Raw genomic sequence first — 22,644 nt, forward strand, 5'->3', positions numbered from 1 at the left:
GCCTCAGAGTAAGAAACAACTGGATTTATGTCTCACCTTTTACACATAAGAGTTCTGGGCAAGTCGTGAAACCTGTCAAGGATCCCAGGTACCTAAAACTCTAAGCTGAAGAGCAGATACTTACCAGAATTTCTGGAGGGACTTTCATAACGATGATCATGACGATCGCGATGATGAGGATAAACCCCCAAAATGTACTGTACCTTTAATTTTATCTTTATAATGATCCACTCATGGAATGCATATTTACATCAAGGGCTAATGATTTCTTCAGGGTGGAATTTCCATTCACTGGTACAGATTGCAATCTATTAATTCCATATTTATTTTTATGAGTGAGGTTGACAACTTTGATCTCTGCTTCACTAAAATCCAATTCACGCACAAGTCGAGATATCACCCTTATGACATCATTTATCCTCTTTGAGAATGAAATATGAACAAAAACAACAACACAGCTAATAGATGTGTGAGGAAGGATTCAAACTCAGGCTTTCCTGACTCTGAATTCAACACCCTAGCCAATTTCCTTCATTTATGTAGACGTCTCATCTGGGTAATTTAAAAGTATCTACATTTGCTGTTAACTGAATGAAATAAACTAGATGATTACCAGATCGTCACTTTATGTTATATTATGTAGACACAGCTTGTTTTTTTTTCATTGCAAACATATAAATCTATTATTCATTATCTCTCTGGTCTCTTTCTAGCTCTGAAACAAAGATCATATTGATGGAGTCCTAATAAAGCTGCCCCCAGTCCCAATATTCTCATTTCTTTTTGGGCCTCACTGAACCGCAGGCATGTCCTGATTTAACCACACAATCTGGCTTTAACTATGCCACTGCCCCTAGACTCAATGATAGACCTTACAGAACAGCAGGCCCACTGCCTTACCTAGCCATTGCTCCCTCCCCCGACTCAACATCATAACTTCTTCATATATGCCTCACTGCCCCACTAGAAGAGCAGGTATGCCCATGAACTCATGCCCCATTAGAACAAGAGGCTTATCCTTGTGATGGAATCCCAGTCACTGCCTCTAGCTAGCCACTGCCCCAGACCCATTTCTCATATTTCCCAAAGAAACAAAAGGTATGTCCATGCACTCCACCACAACCACATCCATATAATCTCAGACAGGACCACAATAGCCAGCTAATCAGAAAACAGCTCTACCAGGATGCCCAAGCAGGATGTGGGCCCCCAAATTAGAAAGAACTTTCCCTAAGTAGGCATCTGCTCAGTAATAGCAAAAGCTGTCCTTTAAGTGAACTTATGATGTAGAGAGGCTTATTACAATATCATTATCATACAAATGTACCCCCTTTTCTGTATGCATTGTGGGTAATAGCATGTGCAGTTCCACCAGGGTCAGGACCCCTCCCCATTATCTAATCCCTTGACAAACCCCTCCTGCCTTTTAAATATTAATAATTTCTATTATGTAATCAGTATCATTATGGTATAAAATGTCCTGTCATCTTACTGAAGTTGCTGATTCCTCTTGGAACTCAGTCTGCTGGAGAGCATAATCCTCAGTCCTTTACTTGGATTAGAGGTGGTCTGAGTCTGAATTCTTTGAGACCACCCCCACAACACACCATGAAACCATAACAAAATGATACATTTTTTTTTCTAAATAAAAGTAGTAAAATGAGAACATGAATAAAAACTGGATAAAAAAACACAGTGATGCTATTTACTTGTCATGGCATTTCTGTCTAAAGGAAAAGGAATAAAGTGTAATACAGAATAAGGTCATTTGCATGTTACTGATAATGTATAGGCTGTCTGTAAGCTCTAAAACATTAGGCAACTATAATAATGCACATTATTATCATGTCACAAGAAGTTTCTAAGAAAGGGTAGAACAATTTGGTTAACTAAGGGGGATAGAGGAAGTTCTATATATCACAGAGTTATACTCTTTTTAAGATTCCCAAATATGGAATGTTTAAAGAGTTAACTCAAAGCAAAATTTTGTTTTCTCTATGGCCTTCTCCTATCTCCCCTTTCAACTCTTTCTTTTGTTCTGAATATGTCAGTTTAAATTCACGATGATTTCCCCTAAATCTGCCCATCTTCCAGACTTCTATATCTATAAATGAAGGTGCCAACATATTTCTGGTCATCAAATTTCACAATGTCAGTATCTACTTCTACTTTGAGACAGCCCCTCCCCAACTAGAAATTACAGAATCCACTGGATTCTTTTTTTTAACACTTAATTTTATTTTATTTTTTCTCAATTCCACATAAACAAATATTTTTTAACATTCTTTTTAAATTTAGAGTTCTGTATGCTTCCTCTCTCTCCCTCCTTCCTCCTCCTTTTTCCTTGAGAAGACAGACAATTTGATATAGATTCTACATGTGCGGTCATGTAAAAAGATTTCCATATTAGCTATGGTGTAAAAGAAAACACAGACCAAAAATAAAACAAACAAAAAAACAAGAATAATAAAGTTTTTAAAAGTGTGCTTCAATCTTCATTCAGATTACATAAGTCTTTTCTGGAGGTTGTCACATATTTTCATCATAAGTCCTTTGGAATTGTCTTGTATCATTATATTGCTGACAATAGCTATGCTATTCATAGTTGATCACAGTACAATATTTCTGTTATTGTGTACAATGTTCTTCTTGTTCTGAAAATTTTACTTTTCATTGGTTTATATATATCTTCCCAAGTTTTTTTTTTCTGAAATCAGCCTCCTCATCATTTCTCATAAAACAACAGTAGTTCATCACAATCATATACCACACTTTGTTCAGCCATTTCCCAATTGATGAGCATGCCCTTGATTTCCAATTCTTTGCCACCACAAAAGAGCTGCTAACAAATATTTTGGTTATTTTCCTTTTTCTTTGATCTCTTTGGGATACAGACCTAGTAAAGCTATTGCTGGGTCAAAGAGTATGTACAGTTTTATAGCCTTTGAACATAGTTCAAATTGTGCTCCAGAATGGTTGGATCAGTTCACAACTCTACCAACAATACCCCTATTTTCCCACATCCCCCCCAACATTTGTCATTTTCCTTGTCATGTTATCCTGATATGTGTGAGAGAAACTTGCTATAAATTTTTCCCTCCAGCTTCCTGCTTTCCTTTTTCGCTCTGTTGCCTTGGATTATAAGCTTCTTCAACAAAAACCCTATGCATTTCTGCTGGTTCTTCCACATGACTTACTGGCTTGTTTAACCTGCTGCCTCAATTTACTTAACTGAAAAGTTGAAATGATAATGATATTTCATTTCCACGGTTGTTTTGACAAACAAACCAGATAATATTTTGTAAAAACACTTATAACAGTGCCTGAAACCTAGTGGGTACTTAGGAAAAGCTTATTTCCTTCCCTTCCCTTTCCTTACCTTCAAGCCAGGTCATATGGCCTGTAAGTATTGAGGATGGGAACTAAATTCTCACTAATACTGAAGTAGTACCATCCTTTAAAGACTTTTCTAGCACACTGAGAAGTTAAATGACTCTGCCATGATCATATAGATAATATGTTTCAAAAGTAATAGTGGAACCCAGGTTCCTTGACTCCAAGGGCAGCTTTCATTCACTACACCAAGCTCCTTCTCACAAGGTCTCTAAAGCACTACTTACATATTTATTGTTATTGTTATGATCGTGTTGTTTTGTTATCATTATTAGGAAAGAGGGCTTTTTTGCTTCATATTTGTAGTTCCTCCTTGGTATTGATACATTGAAGAAACAAGGATTTATTAAACATGTTCAATATACCTGACATAAGTAATGGAAAGATTGACCAATTAGAGCTAAATTCTCCAAACATGCACACGAATTGTTTCTAATGCTATCTCATGTTGAGGCAAGGGGTTAAACATACTTTTGGAAGCTGACGATGACATGTAATGCTAGAACTCTGCCTCAGATTCAGAGCAATCGAAGGTATTCTAGGGTGACTGTTTCCTGTCTGCTTACTGCATGGTAAAGGAAAGCTTTCAACTTGCTGCCAAACTAGAACTGAAAATAAAAAATAAAAGGCAAAAACAGAGAAAATTCTTGGATGTCAATGAGGAAAGAGATAAAATACAGGTGGGAAAAGAAACCTCTGGTTCTTATTATGAACCTACTATTTTTTTTGTCCCTGTTGTATTAATTCTTTTGTAATCTTGTTTTTATTGTCGAGTTGTTTCAATTGTATCTGACTTCATGACCCCATTTTTTGGGAGGGGCAAAGATATTGGAGTGGCTTGCCATTTCCTTCTCCAGCTCACTTTATTGATGAGAAACTGAGTCTAACAGGGTTAAGTGACTTATTCAGGGTCACACAGCTAGTAAGGGTCTCACGCCAGATGTGAACTGAGGAGGATGAGTCTTCCTGGGTCCAAGCCCCATACTTTATCAATTGCACCACTTAGCCGCCCTTTGTAATCTTAGGTATAGGAGTGTTGGAAATGGAACAAACTTGTGAGCTTTGAAAGGTTGAAAAGGCAGCAGAATTTGCCAGGATCCAATGTCCATGAGGAGTTAGTCCTGGAGAGTGATCTGCTAGACCCACCCAGTGCGGCAGCAGTTCTGCCTAGAAGGCTAGACACCACGTCCTGCAAGTAAGGAGGTAAGAAGACAATTCATTCATCAACTATGCCTCTCCTGGAAGTGAAATCAGATCAGTGTTAGATAAACTATTTATAGCAACTACTTTCAGTTTGTATCTCCTTTCCCCAGTGGTAAGAGGGGAATTTTTTTCCCTCAGTGTAGTAAGATGTTTGTGTTACCATTTTTAATATATTTTTAAAGTAAATATCATTTTATTTGGTTGTCAATTATATTTAATAGATATTATCATGGTAATTGATTTTGGGGTACTAACAGCCTGCGATGATATCAATAGGGACACATCACAATGGGGCTTGGACCTATAGTATTAGCAGAACCTAGTGCCCCTTAAGGGACAGCTTAAAACCCCAAAGAGAAATATAGTAGCCATCATTTGGGGACCACATATACTAGTATACATTTATCTTGGGAAGGCAAATACAGAGTCTTGCTTCACATAGTAGGCACTTAATAAATGAATAATGAATGAATAAATAATTTGACCTTCTTGCCACACACAGTAAAGCCTGGATTTAGGAATTTAGGGAGGCAATTTCAAGTATCCTTTGACAGGGAAGTCATTGGGGAGACTGTCTTTTCAAAGACTGAGGTAAAGAGAGGATTACATGTAAACAAAGTTGGCCTACTTTAACTTCCATCCTGTTTACATCTCTAATATATGAAATATAGTAGGCACTTCTATATGATTCAATATGCCATTCATCATTCATTGCATACATTTAAAGAAAAGGTAGATATTTCCTCACAAATGATTGCATGTTTCATGACAATTTTCCTCACTCATGTCAGAATTATATTCTATAAAATGACAATAGAGAAAAAGAAGCACACACAGACCTAATTTTGAGTATACAACAGCTCGTCACAATTGTCCAAGAAGACATATGACAATATGAAAGGGAAAGCAGAGGGCTTCTAGCATTGAGGTTTATCCACAACTTCCTGTATTTGGTATCTTCAGATCACAAATAGACATAAAACAAAGAGAGCTTCAAAAATAATGCTTTGTATGTTGTACATGCCATTTACATCTGAGGGTTCCAAGGTTATGCTAACATTTTAACATCCGTGCTGTTATTCCTGAGGTGAGCTATGATAGTCATTATTTTCTTTTAGTGGGTGGACCTACATCTTCAAGGTCATGGAATTAATTGGCTGGGAATCTGGGTCACTTGATTCACTATTGCACTGTATTCGATCAGGCCACCCCTGCTTTCACACTCAGCTACAGGAACAGGTTCCTTACAAGGACTGCTTTCCATTTGAAGACTATTGAAGGATTATTAATTGTAGCAGAAGAATGAGATAGAGTTACTTAAGTTGGAACCCTGTTGAAATGAAAGAAGTGAAGTTGGATATTCCCAGAATCCTAGAATTGAACTACTCACATTAAGTATATGTATGTGTTTTATAATGCAGAGAACGAAGGCTATAGAAGAAAGAAGGATGAATTTGGTACGTCAGCAATAATCACTTATTAAGCATCTACTGTGTGCCAGACACTGTGCTTAGTTCTGGGAATACAAAGAAAGGCAAAAAAGAAAACCAAAAAAGTATCTGCTTTAAAAGTGTTTATATTTTAATGGGGAGACAACAAGCAAACAACTAAATACAAACAAAAGGCATACAGAATAAATTGGAGATAATCAATAAAGGGAAGGCATCAGCATTAATAATGTGAATTAACAAGTTATCGTATATTAATAGCCAGCGATGATACTTGGAGGGTCACACCAGATAAGGGCTTGAGCCTATAGCATTTGGAGAGTTCTGCTGCTTCTTTATGGGAAACATTAGGACCCTGAGGGAAAGATGTAGGTAGCCATGCTCTGGGCACCTGTCCTGCTTTTGTTCATTTGTGTGTTGAAAGGCCAATACTTGAATTCTGATTCTGACACTGACTAGTTATACAGCCAAGATAATTCACTTAATTCCCTCTAAACTCAACTTCCTTGTTTATAAAATGGGTTTAGTAATAGCTATAGTGTTTACTTCACAAGGTTGTTGTATCAAATACCATAATGAGTTTTGAAGCACTTTAAAACATTCTACTGCTATATAAATAAATGTCATTTAATATTGAGCACTCTTCTCAGATACATTCATATCGCTTTATAGACTTTGCAGAAAACAGATCGAGGGTTCTTTTGAGATGTCCACATATTGTGAACTTATTGAGAATCCCATGTTTGACAGGTTGTAAGTCGATGTGAGCTAAGAAAAGGTTCCCCAAACAAGCTACTGATTCCCATGTTGCTTGGCACATCTTGCTTTGATTTCTGAAGCATGGTGACTTGTGCTTTCAGATTGAGCTGGTGCTGCAGCTGCTTTATTAAGATTGAAAGGATGGGGGAAAATATAATTGAGTTTACTGTGACATTAGAAAATCTTGGATATAATTGGGTCATAGGATGGAAAGGAGGACAGTAAATAAGAAAGAAAGCATGCTGCAAACCTTGCCTAAGACAAATGAACATAAAAGTATCCACATCTAAGGGATTTTGTTAATTGAATACATTTAATATTTTCAGGAGCAGTTAAAGCTGACACCTGCTGTTTTATGGAGGGACAGAGTTTGAAGCTTGCTGGCTCTTTTTCAGTAAGCTGAAGAAGCACAATACCTAATTAAAACCAATATAATGTAAGCATTTACTCAAATTACTTAAAGGTGTATTTTTTAAATGTGTAAAGCTAGCCAGTTTTTTTTAGTCAGTTAAAAGGGAGTTGATCAAGGATAATGAGTCTGGTGCACAGGCTCAAAACTATCCCCTTTTAGAAAAAAAATGTCCTTTGTTTTAATAATTTTTGCCATAAATAGTATCATCTCTGAGCCCAGTGCCTATAGGGACACGTTCCCAGCGTACTAACATCTGATCTATCATTTTTTCTCCTTATTTCAGTCATTATAGATTTTTCACAGATGTTCTGTGCAAAAATCAAAAAAAGGTAGGATTCTCTATTGATAGAAAAACTCTCCAAATGATTCTGTTTGTACATGACATCGCGCCAATGGTATGAAGTCATGGAACATTAGATGGTTTCCATAGGGAAACTCAATTCAAGGAGAAAGCGACTGATCCCACTGTCTGTATTAACAAAAAACTTAAAAAATGGAGGAAAAATTATGTCAGATGCACAGTCTACAGAGTTAATACATATGAATGTCTGTTAAAAAAGTAATAATCGTTGGAAGTCCAATAAGAAGCAGACATGGCTACACAGCACTTTGTATGAAAAAGATTTCACACTTTTAGAGGACTTCATGCTTATTATGAGGCCATCATGAGGCCTTGCAGCTCAGGAAGGCAATGCAACCATCAGCTACACTGAGAGAGATGCCTATTACTTCATGCTACAGAAAGCACAGGTTCACTCTAGAGGTGTCATACTCTCATTCAACTAGCAAAATTCCAGGTGAGACCCAAAAGAAATGAAAATGTAATTGGCAAATGTTTAACAAAATGAGAAAAATACAATAAAACATAATTTTAATTTGTGGGTTCTCTAAGTCAATATGTGGTCTACAAGTATCTGTTACCATTTAAGTTTGACCCCACTGCTCCACTCTACCCAGGCCAAAGTAAATCTGAAGTGGTACAGTTCCACCTTGGTCTTTAACAAAGGATTTTAATAATCTGAAGAGCATCAAGAGGAAATGGAAGAATCATGTTGGTGAGTGGTACTAAGATCATGGCCTATGAAAAAAGAGCAAATAAACTGAGAGTGTTCAGACCGGGGAAAAGAAGGCTTGTTGGGGGAGAGCATAAGTACTTTTGAAGTACTGTTCAATGGTGTAAAAAATGGGCTTTATCTACTTACCCCTAATAGGGAAAAACTAGGAAAAATGATTGGAAATTTCAAAGAGCCCCATGTAGGTTTTAGGATAAGGAAAAACTTCCTAACAATTTTAGGTGTTCAAGTACATAAGGCCTTTAAGAAATTGCTTTGTGAGCATTCATTTAATGTATTTTGGGAAGACTCCATGTTCAGATAGGAAGGGGCCAGGAATGTGTTTTCTCTTCCCCTCAATCTTTTGAATTTCTAGTGTCCTTTTAAACTGAATCTAAACATCATTTCCTTTTTTTTCTTTAAAGCTTTTTCTCATCATTTCAGTTAGAAATGACCATTTTTCTCTACTGCCTAGTACAGCAGAAGTATTATTGGCTCCGGTGTTGAGAACCTTTGCTTACTACTTGTGTGATCTTGGGCAAGTGGCTTAACCTCTTTGGGCCTCTATTTCCTCATCTGTAAAAGTAAGCAATTGTAGTCCATGATCTTTAAGTTACCTATTATTTCCAAATGTAGGAAGTTAAGTGTATGGGTTTTAGATATTGATGTAGGTGTCAGCAGAAGTAGAAGCATCTTAGACTGGAAGAGAGTAGGGGGAAGTCGAGGACATCGGCAGAGCAGAATTAGTTCTAACATCAAATATATACTTTTAAAAAAAGCTGTTCATAATAGAAATTCACTGTTTTATACACAATACTCTTTTACTATTCTTCTTTGTATACGGAAATGTTCATGTTTGCTAAGTTCATAAAAAAGAAATTACATGTTAAGGATTTAATGAACCTAGACAATGCAATGAGCAGGGTCTTTTCAATCTATTGCTACTGAAGAAAAAGAAAACTACCTCTTTGACACCAATATTTTACTGATGAAACTATACCAAATCCTTTCTATATTCCTTCCTAGGAAATCTAAGGAAATATTTTGTTATGTTCTTTCCTAGGAAATCTACCTGGAATGTAAGATTTTGATTAACCCACAGGTAATGGAATAATGCATACAGGTTCTAAATGGGATCCCCAACAATGATACGCCCGTGGAAAATGGCATAGAAGACATCTAGGATACATGAGAAACCCACTCGTTTCTTATGATAATTTCTTGAATATGTAGAAAATATGAGATACTTTTTGAATGGATCAGGAAACTTCTAGGAATGTTATAAAGCACTAGTACATCTTTCTCTCTAGGTTTAGACTTAAATGATATTGATAAGTTAAAAATTACCGGACTAAATTTAGTTTGTTACTAATTTCTTGGTGAAAATTAAAGGTAAATCCAAATTTCAATAACTCTATACTACACTATTCAATATATTTCATAATTTTCTCTTCTATTACTTTTAATATTTTATTCTGAAGTTAGGTATTTACAATTCTATAAATTATTTTAATCATTATTCCTTTTTTTAAAGCCTTCATTTAGCACTTCTATCACATTTATGTATTACCCTATTTCTTTCCTAGTTCTGATAATATTCTTTTGAAAAAATCTGTGGCAGCTAGGTAGTGCAGTAAGTAGAGCACCAACCCTGGAGTCAGGAGGACCTGAGTTCAAATTCGGCCTCAGACACTTGACACACTTACTAGCTGTGTGACTGTAATATTAATTAAGGTGGAACCTTTTTACTCTTTTCTCTTTTAGCACTTATTTAATTAAGTGCCCTTGATGAGTCCAGCCTTTGTTTCTTTAATTAAATCAGGAGTCTTTGACAACCCCCTTGCCTCAAGGGAAAGCCTAGACCATGTGGGTTTAAGAAGCATGTTTGTGAAGCTTTAGGGTCATGTGACCCAGAACAAGATACATAAACCCAGAGGTTTGTGTTCACCCTTGGGGCTGTCAGCCACTGGAAGAGTGGCACGTGACTCTGGGCCAACAGTTGCTAAGAGCTCCCCAGTGGATCAACCCAGATGTTGATGCTTTCCTGGTAACTATGAATTGTGATTTGGTCTGTTTATATTGTGTATGTTTGTAATATGTTTATATTCGCTCTGAAGGTCAGGGTGCTGGCTTTTCCTCCTGAACTAAGTGAATGATATTTGTATGTTGGATTAAAGTAATATTGTTAATCCTTTAACGTTCCTTTCCTTAGTAAAGCAGATCAAAAAAACCTGTGCTGGCAGCTTTTATTGCTGGTCTTGTTGGGTCTTACACCACACAACAGCTGCTAACCAAATTGTTGTTACAGCGACCTTGGGCAAGTCACTTAACCCCAATTGTCCTGCCTTCTTTCCTCAAAAAAAGGGAGTGATCCCTCAAAAACATGTTAAAAAATCTTGTCTACTGATAGCTCCATTTATCGTTTGTTTCTTCCTCAACATGGCTCCTCCTCTTAACTTCACTCTCTCAGTAGCACCACCATTCATTTAATCTCCTTTGTTCAAAATACTGATCTTTGACTTTTATCCCCCATTTCTCACGTTTTGTTACCAAATCTTATTAACCATTAGACTAAAGTATCATTTATATCTCTCTCTATTCCATTTCTACTGCCACTACGCTATGACATAAGCTCATAACCATACACCTAGATCATTGCAATAGCAACTTTACAGATTTTTCAACAATCATTCTTGTCTCCTTTCATGAAATCACAAGTATACATACATATATTCATAAATGTATATATTCACATGTACATCTATGTATATATACATATGTACATAGATATGTGTATATACACATACATACATACATGCCTACATGTGTGAGTTTCTAATTGATAAAATGACTGATAACAGTATTACCACATAGGCAGCAAGTGGCTCAGCAGATAAAGTGCTGGGCCAGATCTGAGTTCAAATCTAGCCTCAGACACTTACCAGTTGTATGATCCTAAGCAAGTCACTTAACCTCTGTTTGTCTTAATCTAGTGGAGAAGGAGGTGGTGAACCACCCCAGTACCTTTGCCTAGAAAACCCCATGGACAGTATTGTCCACAGGGTCAAGAAGAGTCAGACACAACTGAACAATAACAATGGTATCTTATTATTTTCATTTTTATATGTGAGGAATATTGTTAATATTTGGTTCTCAAATCACCCAGAATCAAGCACACACTATTCCACTGGTATATATAGAGTCCATGAGAAAGTGGTCTCATATTTGCTGTACATGTTGCAAAGGGTGTAACTTACTATTCCCGAAAGTCCTGTTGTAAGAAGTAATTTTCTCCCTGTTGTGTGGCTTTCACAACAGTCTCCATTATCATGATAGAACTTGCTGCTTGGATTTTTGTAGTCCCCAAGCTCCCTTTCTTCAATGTGCCCTATTTTACTTTGGCTCCCGATGTAGATGCTGCCACTAGCTATTTTGGGGACACTATTAGGCTGCTTATGGGAAAGTCTAAAATCTTCCTGACTTTTCAAAGTTTGGAAGGTCTTCCTGTTGTCAGAAGAGGAGATCAGTCTCATCAGACTGATGATCAAATGCCTGATTCCAAATTATTTTATATGGTTTTTTTTGTCATCTACTTATTTTTAATGGAAGCCCTAAAGGTTGTAACTGGGTCTCTCATTGATTAATTAGCTTGATGGCAATTAATTTATTAAGAGCCTTCAATTGATGGATTCAATAAAGATTTCTAGGTTTTGTTTTTACTCATTCTGGGCCTTCTCTATTTATTGAGATGGGCAATGGAATACCGTTTTTACCAAATGACACATGGATTGTTAAATGATTATGCTGGAGCTTTCCTGCAGTTCAGCACTCTCCGTTGTAGATGCTAGTAGACAACATTGATGATGAAAACGATAATGAAAATGATGATGATGATATACTTGTATCACTACATATGTTCATAAAGTGCTTTCCGTAAACTAACTTTGATCTTTACAACCCTCTGAAGCTACAAGTATAATTATTATTACCCCTGCTTCCCAGATCAGGAAATTGAGATTGAGAGAATTTAAGTGATGTCCAATTTCATGTGATTAGAAAGACATTCTGAATCAAGTGCTCTTTGCTGTATTATGATCCCTCTCACAGATAATCTGTCCTAATCAAAAAATATTTCTAGGAATAGACTTTGTAGGTACTCTAGATCTGAATAATTCTTTCTCTACATTATTTAAATGTAATTTTGCCCTAGTTCATGTTCTCAAATATACATATTCCAAGAAAATATAGTTACTAACATTATATTTGAAAAAAGTTGATAGCCCCTTTGATATTCAATATCAAAAAATAATAAAAGCTGGAAGGAAGTTCAATGGTCAACTAGCTCAATCTGCATCTAAAATACATTAAAAAAATGTTCCTCCAGTCTCTACTTAAAGACCTTCAAGAAGAACCGTCATCCCCACTCCAAGGAAGCTAATTTGACTATCAGAATGCTTCTGTTCTTCTTGATGTCAAGCTTTTTGCAACTTCTTCCTATTGCTATTGATCCTATTCCCTAGTAATCACAAAAAGAAGTTTAATTCTTCCTTCCTAAAGTAGTCTTTCAAATACTTGAAGATATCTGCCATTTGTCCCTTAAGTCTCCACTTATTCAGGAGGAATATCTCCAGTTCTTTTAATGTATGCTCATATGACAAGGATTATCAGACTTTTACCAGTCTAGTTGCCCTCCTCTGCAAGTTCTTCAGCTTATCAGTGTCTTTCTTAAACCGTGCTGCCAAGAAATGAAGACAGTCTTCCACACATGCTCCAATCAGAGTTGAATACAAATGGAATATCACCTGCTTATTCCTGAAAGCTAGGCCTCTGTTAATGTAGCCCACGAGTATGTCAACTAATTCATAATACTTCTGACTCATGTTGACATTACAATCCACTAAAACAATTAGGGTTGTGCCAGACAAACTATTAAATAGCCATGCTTCCTCCAGCTTGAACTTGTGACTTTGATTTTTTGGAAAGAAGTGTAAGCCTTTACTTTTATTCCTATCACATTTCATTTTGTTGTATTCATACCAAAATTTTAGCCTGTCAAGGTTTAACACTATTATTCAGTGTATTGTGAGAGAGATTATTTTAGCCTTTATTTGGGGTTCTACTCACTTTCTACCTTGCCTTATCAATTCTTTGGCCTTTATATTGAATGGTCAATTTAGTCCACATTTTTTGATCATCTTCATACTTTCTGAAATGCTGATAAATTCCAACTTCTCTTTCCATATCCCTATTTGAAATAAATTGAAATATTATTTTTTTCCTGGAAAGTCAGATGTTCTTTTATTATAGCATACAAAATATTGTTTATAGGAAAATACCCTTTCTCTCCAGGCACTTGAAAAACATGGCCCCTGTAATGTGTCAAAAGCCAAAACACAGATACATACATATATATATATGTATATATATATATGCATATATATATACATATATATATTCATTGGGAGTTGATTAGGGGTTTTTACTCTCTTGATACTGTACCAAATCATAATAATCTCATCTAAGTAACTTACCATTTGCTTAATAACACTTCTATAGCTGGAAATGCCAAAGGAGCTTTGTTTGGGGCAGGGTATTGTGAGAGACAGGAATAATAATTACATTTCATGTAATTTGTCAAGGAGAATAAATAATTCAAGGTAATATGTGTTTTAACTAAGCACAGTCAGACTCTTTGGCCCCTTTATGGTCATATTACTTGAATAATTTACATTTATATTATATCAGTCTGTTTATTACATTGATATTATATCACCCATCCCCCTATGCAATCAGTTGCCAAGTCTTTTCAATTCTACTTCTATCACATATGTCACATCTACCGCCTTATTGCCATTCTTAAAACCACTAACCTTATTCAGGCCCTCATCACCTCTAACCTGGACTACTGCAGTGGCTTCCTAATTGGTTGTCCTGTTTCCAGCTTCTCCAATTCATTCTGCACACAGCTTCCAAATTTATATTCCTAAGTCAGAGGCATAATCATGTCACCCCCCCCCCACTGAAAACAAACAAAAACTTTCAGTGGATCCTTATTGTCTTTATGATAAAATATAAAATCTCCAGCCCACATTTTAAGTCTCTTTACTAGCTCTTCAGATAGCTTTAATATCTAAAACCTTTTATTTTGCTTGCTTTACAATCTTATTTAGAATTACTTCATTTTATGCATTCTCTGTACCAGTTAAACTGGTTTAATAGTTGTCCCCCTTACCTGATATTCCTTCTCTAACCAACATGCCTTTTCATAGGATGTCCCACTTATAAGCATTCCTGCTTCACCTCTAACTTCTAGACTCCCTAGGCTCCTTCAAAGTTTATCATCTAATTATTCATGTTCCTACCATTCGAAATTATTTAGTCATTGTGCAAAGGGGTATCAGACTAGTACCTTGATTCAAATGCTAGCTATATTACTTACTCTCTATGTAACCCTAGATTTGTCACATAACTACTCTAAACCTCAGTTTCCTCATATGTAAATTAAAGTGGTCAGAGCAGATAGTTTTGAGGTTTCTTTCAACTCTAACTCCTACTTTGTATTTTAAATTTAATCATCTATATATATGTATTAAGGGGGAAATAGTTGTTCAGTCATTTCAGTCATGTCCGACTCTTTGTGACCCCATTTGCAGTTTTCTTGGCAAAGATACTGAACTGATTTGCGATTTCCTTCTCCAGTTCATTTCCCAGATAAGGAAAGTGAAACAAACAGTGTTAAGTGACTTGCCCAGAATCACACACTTAGTAAATATCTAAGACAAGATTTGAACTCAGGTCTTGCTGACACCAGGCCCAGCACTCTATCCACTGCACCACCTAGATGACCCTACATCAATCCTAAAAGTAAGTCACTTAACTAGATTCCTTTATGCTAGGTCATATGCTAAGGATGACGAACACCAAAAACAGGACCTGTATTTTGGCATGCTAAAGAACTTTTGGTTATCAGATGCTTAGAAGGAATAAATATTTTTCCTTTAAGGTATAATTTGTATTTTACAATCAAAGAACTACAATTTGCTTCACAAAACAAAGTCATACTCCAATGCATTTTAATTCAGGGGTTCATGAGTATAGAATGTTGGACTTTATAGATATACACCTTTTTCAGAATTAGATATTTCTAGCTTAAAAAAAAAGCTCCTAGTGGGCAGGGTACTACAGTTTTTGGTTTTGGTTTTGGTTTTGGTCTTTGTATTCCTAGTGGTTAGCCCTGTGCTTTGTTCACAGCAGACAATTCATAAATGCTTACTGATTCAAATTGAGTTGTATCAAATTAAGTTAGCATAAGATAAAACAGAGAAAATGATGCATACTTTTCTGGTCGTTTGTCAAGTACAGGACTGACCAAAATATGTTTAAAAAATTTACATGCAGCAATAGATTTATTATCACTTTGAGATATTATTTGGGATAATCCCAGATTGACATATATAGACACAGCATAGAGAAATTGAAAGTCAGAATTATTCTTTATTCATGTGTTAAATGGAAATAGTGGGGCAAGTCTTTGGAAAAACAGGCATCACTAAACCCTGGCTTCTGTCCTTAGGTTGTTTAAGATAGTAAGTCACTGACCTGGGCATTCAGCTGTGCCACCAGGTCAAAGACTAAACGCCAAATTGATATATACTCAAGACACTTTACTAGTTTGCTACACTCCGGGAATGAACTTGCCACTCACTTCTTCTCCTCAAAGATAAAACATGCCCAAGAAATCATTGCATTTGTCATTTGTGAAGTGTGAGGAACTGAGGTTGAAATGGCTTTCAAGGAGAACAGGACTACAGTAACATGCAGAGAGCCAGATACTCCTAAGGAAAATAAGCAGGAATTTTCTAGAGCATTTTCTTATGAAGGAAATCCAACAACTTAATGGGAATCACTGCATTCAGTTTTCCTTCCAACTCTTAGAGTAAAGTATCACTACCTATTTCATCTCCTTAATTTCCTCAGTTTGTATTCATGAATAACATCAGCCAGATAGATTGGAGGTACTTAAGAGATAGTCTCTCTCATATTACATTACTATCTAATAATAAAAATCCTTCTTCTACTATACTCTAAATCCTTCAGCTTTTTAATGGCTTCTAAATTCATCACTTAAATATTTAGAAAAATAAAATACGTTGCATATTCTAGTGAGAAAAAAGGTTTAAATCTTATATGTTGCTGAATAAATCTTATTTTGACCTTGTATGTGCATGAGACAATTGGCATAAAAATTACTGTATGAAGTAAACACAATGCAGTCAATTCTGCCTAACTGCAGAGCACAAATGAAATTAATCTGAATACACCTTCAGAAAAATAAATTTAGAACTTGTGTTTGACTTAAGATTGCACAGGAATAACGTGGTAAATAATATTACCATATTAGTAGGTGAATGTGAAAAAAACAGCTGCAGAAACAAAGCACAACACAGGAGGAGCCACATTTTTAGAAGATTAGGAGGGAACCAATAGTCTATATTGAGGGATCTGTGGCAAAAATTTTGACACCTCATAAAAGGGAGACATTGCTGGGTATATTTACTATATCTCTGTCCCCCTCTCTCTCTTAACCTATTATTGATATAGATGGAATTGCTTGCGGCCAGTTAATCTTGAGATGTTGGCTAGTCTTCCAGTGGCTCCCAAATTACTTTCTGTAAACAAGGCTAAAACTATACAAACAGTGAATGAATCTATATCCCCTGAAATGACTGTAAACAGTGTATGAAACCAAAGGAAATGGACCAAAGATGATTATTTTATGAATTTTGCCATCAGACTGTCCCCCCCTCCTAGACTATTTCTCAGAGAAGAATTAGAGTTTCACACAGCTGCAAAATAATTCTCATTATTTCTAAGATGGCATTTGGTGGGATTTGAAGAGGAAGTTCTACCTAAAACAGACTAGTTCACAGTGGGTGATCTTTCCCAATTACCACTTTCAAAGAGCCCTTTCGAAACTCACAAACCCCTCCATTTTCTGCAGAGTGAAAACAATCTAAAATATTTAGTACTTCTGTCTCCAATGCAAAGTTTTATTTGGCTTGTGTTTTCGAGCAAAGTCATCCCGAAGCAATCAAGCCAAAGAGCAGGCAGTTTTTGTAGATTAAAAAAAATTCTGTTAAAAGCAGCTATAAATTTTACATGGGTTGCCAGGAGAATTTAATGTTGTTGGTATTAACCTTTTTTTTTCTTTCTTTCTAACTATGCCCCAACATACTTCTATTTTAGTTTTCTGTTTTGAACATTTGTGGAAAAATAGTTCACGTTAATCCTGTCCCTGGTAGTGTTTATGTCTTGCTACATTAGGGTAAGCTGGCCTTTTCTCACTGTGGTTCTTTAACTAGGCATACTGTGTTAAGCATTTTAATAAATATTTCATTAAATACTCCATAATCTATCCATGGAGAACAATTTTCCTTCTGGGGAACATTGGAGGGGATTCCAGAGAGAGATTTTCATTTACACATTGAATATTGGTTAGGTAGGAATTATTTTTTTTTATTTATAGCACAGTTTAGTTACTAAATAATTCAATGAATTACATGGGTTCCAAGCCTTATTTCACATGAAAGAACTGGGCTTTGTTAATGATTATCGAAAGATAATTTGCTTTTATATCATTATTTGAGGAGTCTTTCTTTAATATTCTCAATGATATAGCCTTATATCTTATTAACTATTTCAAACAAGAAAAGTACACCTTTCTTTCACCTGGGCCTTTGAGAATTGCTTTTACTTCAGCAAAGAGTAGAAATAGCAAAACTTTGAGTTATATAGGCCAAACAAATCATGGACTTTGAGGCTTTGTGTTTTGTCCTGAAGAGCAATTAAATCAAACACTGGTCTTTTTATATAAGATGTTTCTGGCTTGTACTTTAAGCTTTATTTTCCTTGCCTGGTTGTGGTATTAGGCTACAATGTCATGATATAGCTAGGTTTAGCAGTAGTCAAAGTGGGTTTCCTTCTATAGGAAACTAGTTGATCCAAAAGAAGATTAAGGTTAAGCTTGGATTCCTCAAAATTCTGACAATGAGAAAGGAGACCTGTGGCACAACATATTAATATTATTTCTTTGCTTTTTGTTTCTTTAGAAAGTTATACTTTCTAAGTTTTCATATTTGATGATGCAGAAATTACTAGAGCCCAGATGCTATAGTCATGGAATATAGTCGTGTTGATCATCTAATTGTGCATTGCATTTTAAAACTCCTATTACAAATGATGAGATCCTGTTGACGTGGGTAATCACAATAAAACTTTAATTCCACTTGAAAGCATTCCTGCCATTTGGTGGATAATAGTCCCTGCTTTATAATGTGAAGAAATGTGCTCAAAGTGACTTTTCAAAATGACCGAAGAATTTTATTTCATTCAAATTAATTTTTGGAATTTTCATAAAATAAGATTGTCCTCTTTTGAAGCAGATCCAGTAGAGGACCAGGAAAAGAAATGCCTCATAATCCTGACAATATTTTGGAAACAAATGTACACCATAATAAGAGCTGGCATCACTTTTGTTTCAGCTAGGGCTCCTTTACCTACTATCCTATTTTTCAGAAGAGTAAAATGAGGCTGAGAGGATATATGTGTATATATACATATATATATATATATATATATATATATATATATATATATATATATATACATATATGACTTTCTCAAGATTACACAGCTATTTAAGTGTTTGAGTTATGTGTCAAATTCAAGTCTTCCTGACTCCAAGTCCAGTGCTCTTTCAAATTAATAATACAAAATTGCTCACCAGTATCATTGACCATTTTACATAAAATTAAATTTTACAAATGTGTTTAATATCAATTCATAGAAATAGAAATTACCACCCTCCAAAATTTTCAACCATCTATTGCATCTGCTACAGAGTTTTACTTTATTCCTTAGCATTGTAATTTTGGTAGTTTTTAGGCAGCTTTTGGAGATCACCTTGTGCGTGGAGTTCACAATACAGTTCTGTACTAAGTACCCCTTGAAAAAAAAACAAAATTTACATTTATAATGACTCTAATAAGCTAGATGTTATAGAAATAAAAAGAACATTGTCTAATCATGCTGTTCAGAGCTATAATTATCATCACACACCTGGGGTTTTGACCATGGGTTCCTGAAAGTTCAGGTAGGTGGAATAATGGGACACTGATAAAACTAAAGAGATTTTGATATCATGGAGTATATAATTTTTCTTTCCTGGAGCAAACTAGTCCTGGAAATTCACTACTAATTATAATAAAGCAGCAGATAATCATAAAGTACCTAGTTAGAAAGAAAGAAACAACATTTCATGCTATATTTCTCCTCCTCAGGGGCCTGTCATTATCATTCTCTTACTCAGTCCCAACTTCCCCTCTTGCCCTACTTTGACTACCTGAAACAGAGTGGTAGAATGTATACATGGTATTCCTAATATTAACAATGAGACCAGAAGCAATGGTTGCATGCACTGTCTTTTGCTGAGACGGCCTCTAGATCTTTATACCAAACTGAATATTTTATAACTTCTAGAGAAAATTAATTCCTAGTTATGACTTTAATTCTATCTTTAATAAATAGAATGATTTATCTAATAATCAGCCTAATACAGAAAATATTAATCTCACAATACCTGCAACTTAACTGTGAATGTGAATAGGTTGAAATCTCCCATAAAAAAGAAATGGATAGCAGAGTGGATCAAAAACCAGAATCCTAAAATATGTTGCTTGCAAGAAACCCACTTGAGGCAGAGAAAAAAACACAGAGTAAAGGTAAAGGGGCTAAAGCAAAATCTATTATGCTTCAGCTCAGGTTAAAAAAAAAGCAGGGGTCATGATCCTGATCTCAGACAAAGCAAGAGCAAAAGTAAACCTAATTAAAGGAGATAAGAAAGGAAATTACATCTTGTTAAAAAGCACCATAGACAATGAATTAATATCAATGCTAAACATATGTTCGCCAAGTGGTATAAAATCCAAATTGTTAAAGGAAAAGTTAAGTGAGTTTCAGGTTCATGACAAAACAAGAAATAGAGTGCATTACAAAATGTGAAATAGATACTTTTGATTATATTAAATTAAAAAGCATGTGCACAAACAAAACCATTGCAACCAAGATTATAAGGAATACACAAAAGTGGGGAACAACTCTTACAGCAAATGTCTCAGACAAAGGCTTCATTTCTCAAATATAAGGAGAACTGAGTGAAATTTATAAGAATACAAGCCATTTCCCAATTGATAAAGGTCAAAAATTATGAACAGGCAGTTTTCAGATGAAGAAATAAAAGCTATTTATAGACATATGAATAAGTGCTCTAAATCACTGTTGATTAGAAAAATGCAAATAAAAACAACTCTGAGATACCAACTCACACTTATCAGATTAGTAAATATGACAAAAATGGTAAATAATAAATATTGGAGAGGATGTGGGAAAATTGGGAAATTAAGGTACTATTAGTGGAGTTGTGAACTGACCCAACCATCATGGAGAGCAATTTGTAATTATGCCCAAAGGGCCACCAAACTGTGCATACCCTTTGATCCAGCAATACCACTACAAGATCTGTATCCAAAAGAAATCATAAAAAATGGAAAAAGGACCTACATGTGCAAAAGTACTTATAGAAACCCTTTTATTAGTGCCAAAATATTGGAAGTTGAGGGGATGTCCATCAATTGGGGGATGGCTGAACAAGCTCTGGTATGTGAATGTAACAGAATATTATTATGCAATATGAAATGATGAATAGTCATATTTCATAAAAACTTGTAAATATTTGTAACAACTGATGCAAAATGAAAGGAACAGAACCAGGAAAATGTTGTACACACTATCAGCAACATTGTATGATGATCAATTATGATAGACTTAGCTCTTCTTGGCAACACGATGATTCAAGAAAATTACACAGGACCCATGATGGAAAATACTATCCACATCCAGATAAAGAACTGATGAACTCTGAATATAGATCAAAGCATGCTTTTTTCACTTACTTTAAACTTTTTTGTTTTTCTTTTTTTTGATCTGTTTCTTCTTTCACAACTATGACTAATGTTTTACATGGTAGCACATACATAAGCTATATCAAATTGCCTACCATTTTAGGAAGAGGGGAGGAAGGAGAAGGGAAAAAAAATCTGAGAACTCAAAATCTTGGAAAAAAGAATGATAAAATTGTCTTGATATGTAATTGGGAAAAAATAAAATACTATTAAAAACAAAATGAGTACATGATTTAGAAATACAGGATGACATTATAAGCAAATTAGGGGAATATGGAAAATTTTACCTGTCAGATAAATAAGGGAAGAGTTTATTACCAATCAAGAGATGAAAAGGATCACAGGAAATATAATGGATTATTTTGTTTACATGACATTAAAAAGCTTTTGCACAAATAAACCAATGCAGCCAAGATTTGAAGGAAAACAGGAAATTGGGAATTAATTTTTCAGCAAAGTTCCATAATAAAGGTCTTATTTCTCAAATATATAAAGAACTGGATCAAATTTATAAAAAGTAAGAATCATTCTCCAATTGATAAACAGTCAAAGGATATGAACAGGTTGCTTTCAGAAGATTAAATCAAAGCTATCTAGAGCCATAAGGAAAATGTTCTTAATTATTGTGATTAAAGAAATCCAAATTAAAACAACTCTGAGGTACCCTTCCCACCTACACACACCTGTCAAATTGGCTGACACAACGGAGAAGAAAAAAGTCAAAAGCTTGGGTAAGGAGGGAATATGGAAAAGCAGGAACTGTGTTAGTGGAGTTGTGAACTGGCCCAACCATTCTGGGAAGCAATATGGAACTATGGCCAAAGGTTTATAAAACTGTGGATCCCTTTTGATTCAGCAATAGCACTACTTGATCTGTATCCCAAAGAGATCAAAGAAAAAGAAAATGAACCCAAAAATATAAATATATTTATAGTAGCTCTTTTTGTAGTAGCAAAGAATTGAAAATGGAGGAGCTGCCCATCAGTTGGGGAATGGCTGAACAAGTTGTGGTATACAATTGTGATCAAATACTACTGTGTTATAAGAAATGACAAGGGAGATGGTTTCAGAAAAACCTAGGATGACTGATATGAACTGATTGAAAGTGAATTGACCAGAACATTAAGAGGAATATTGATCTACTATGAAAGACTTAGCTACTCTGCTCAGTACAATGATGCAAGATAAAACAAAAGGATTCACAATGCAAAATTCTATTCACCTCCAGAGAGAGATTTGATGAAGTCTGAGTGCAAATTGAAATGCAATTTTTAACTTTCTTTATTTTTCTTGCCTCTTCTTTTGCAATATAGCTAATGTGGAAATACTTTTTGCATACTATTACATGTATAATTGGT

The sequence above is a fragment of the Trichosurus vulpecula genome, chromosome 1 (assembly GCF_011100635.1).
Source record: "Trichosurus vulpecula isolate mTriVul1 chromosome 1, mTriVul1.pri, whole genome shotgun sequence".
In the NCBI taxonomy this organism is placed as follows: Eukaryota; Metazoa; Chordata; class Mammalia; order Diprotodontia; family Phalangeridae; genus Trichosurus; species Trichosurus vulpecula.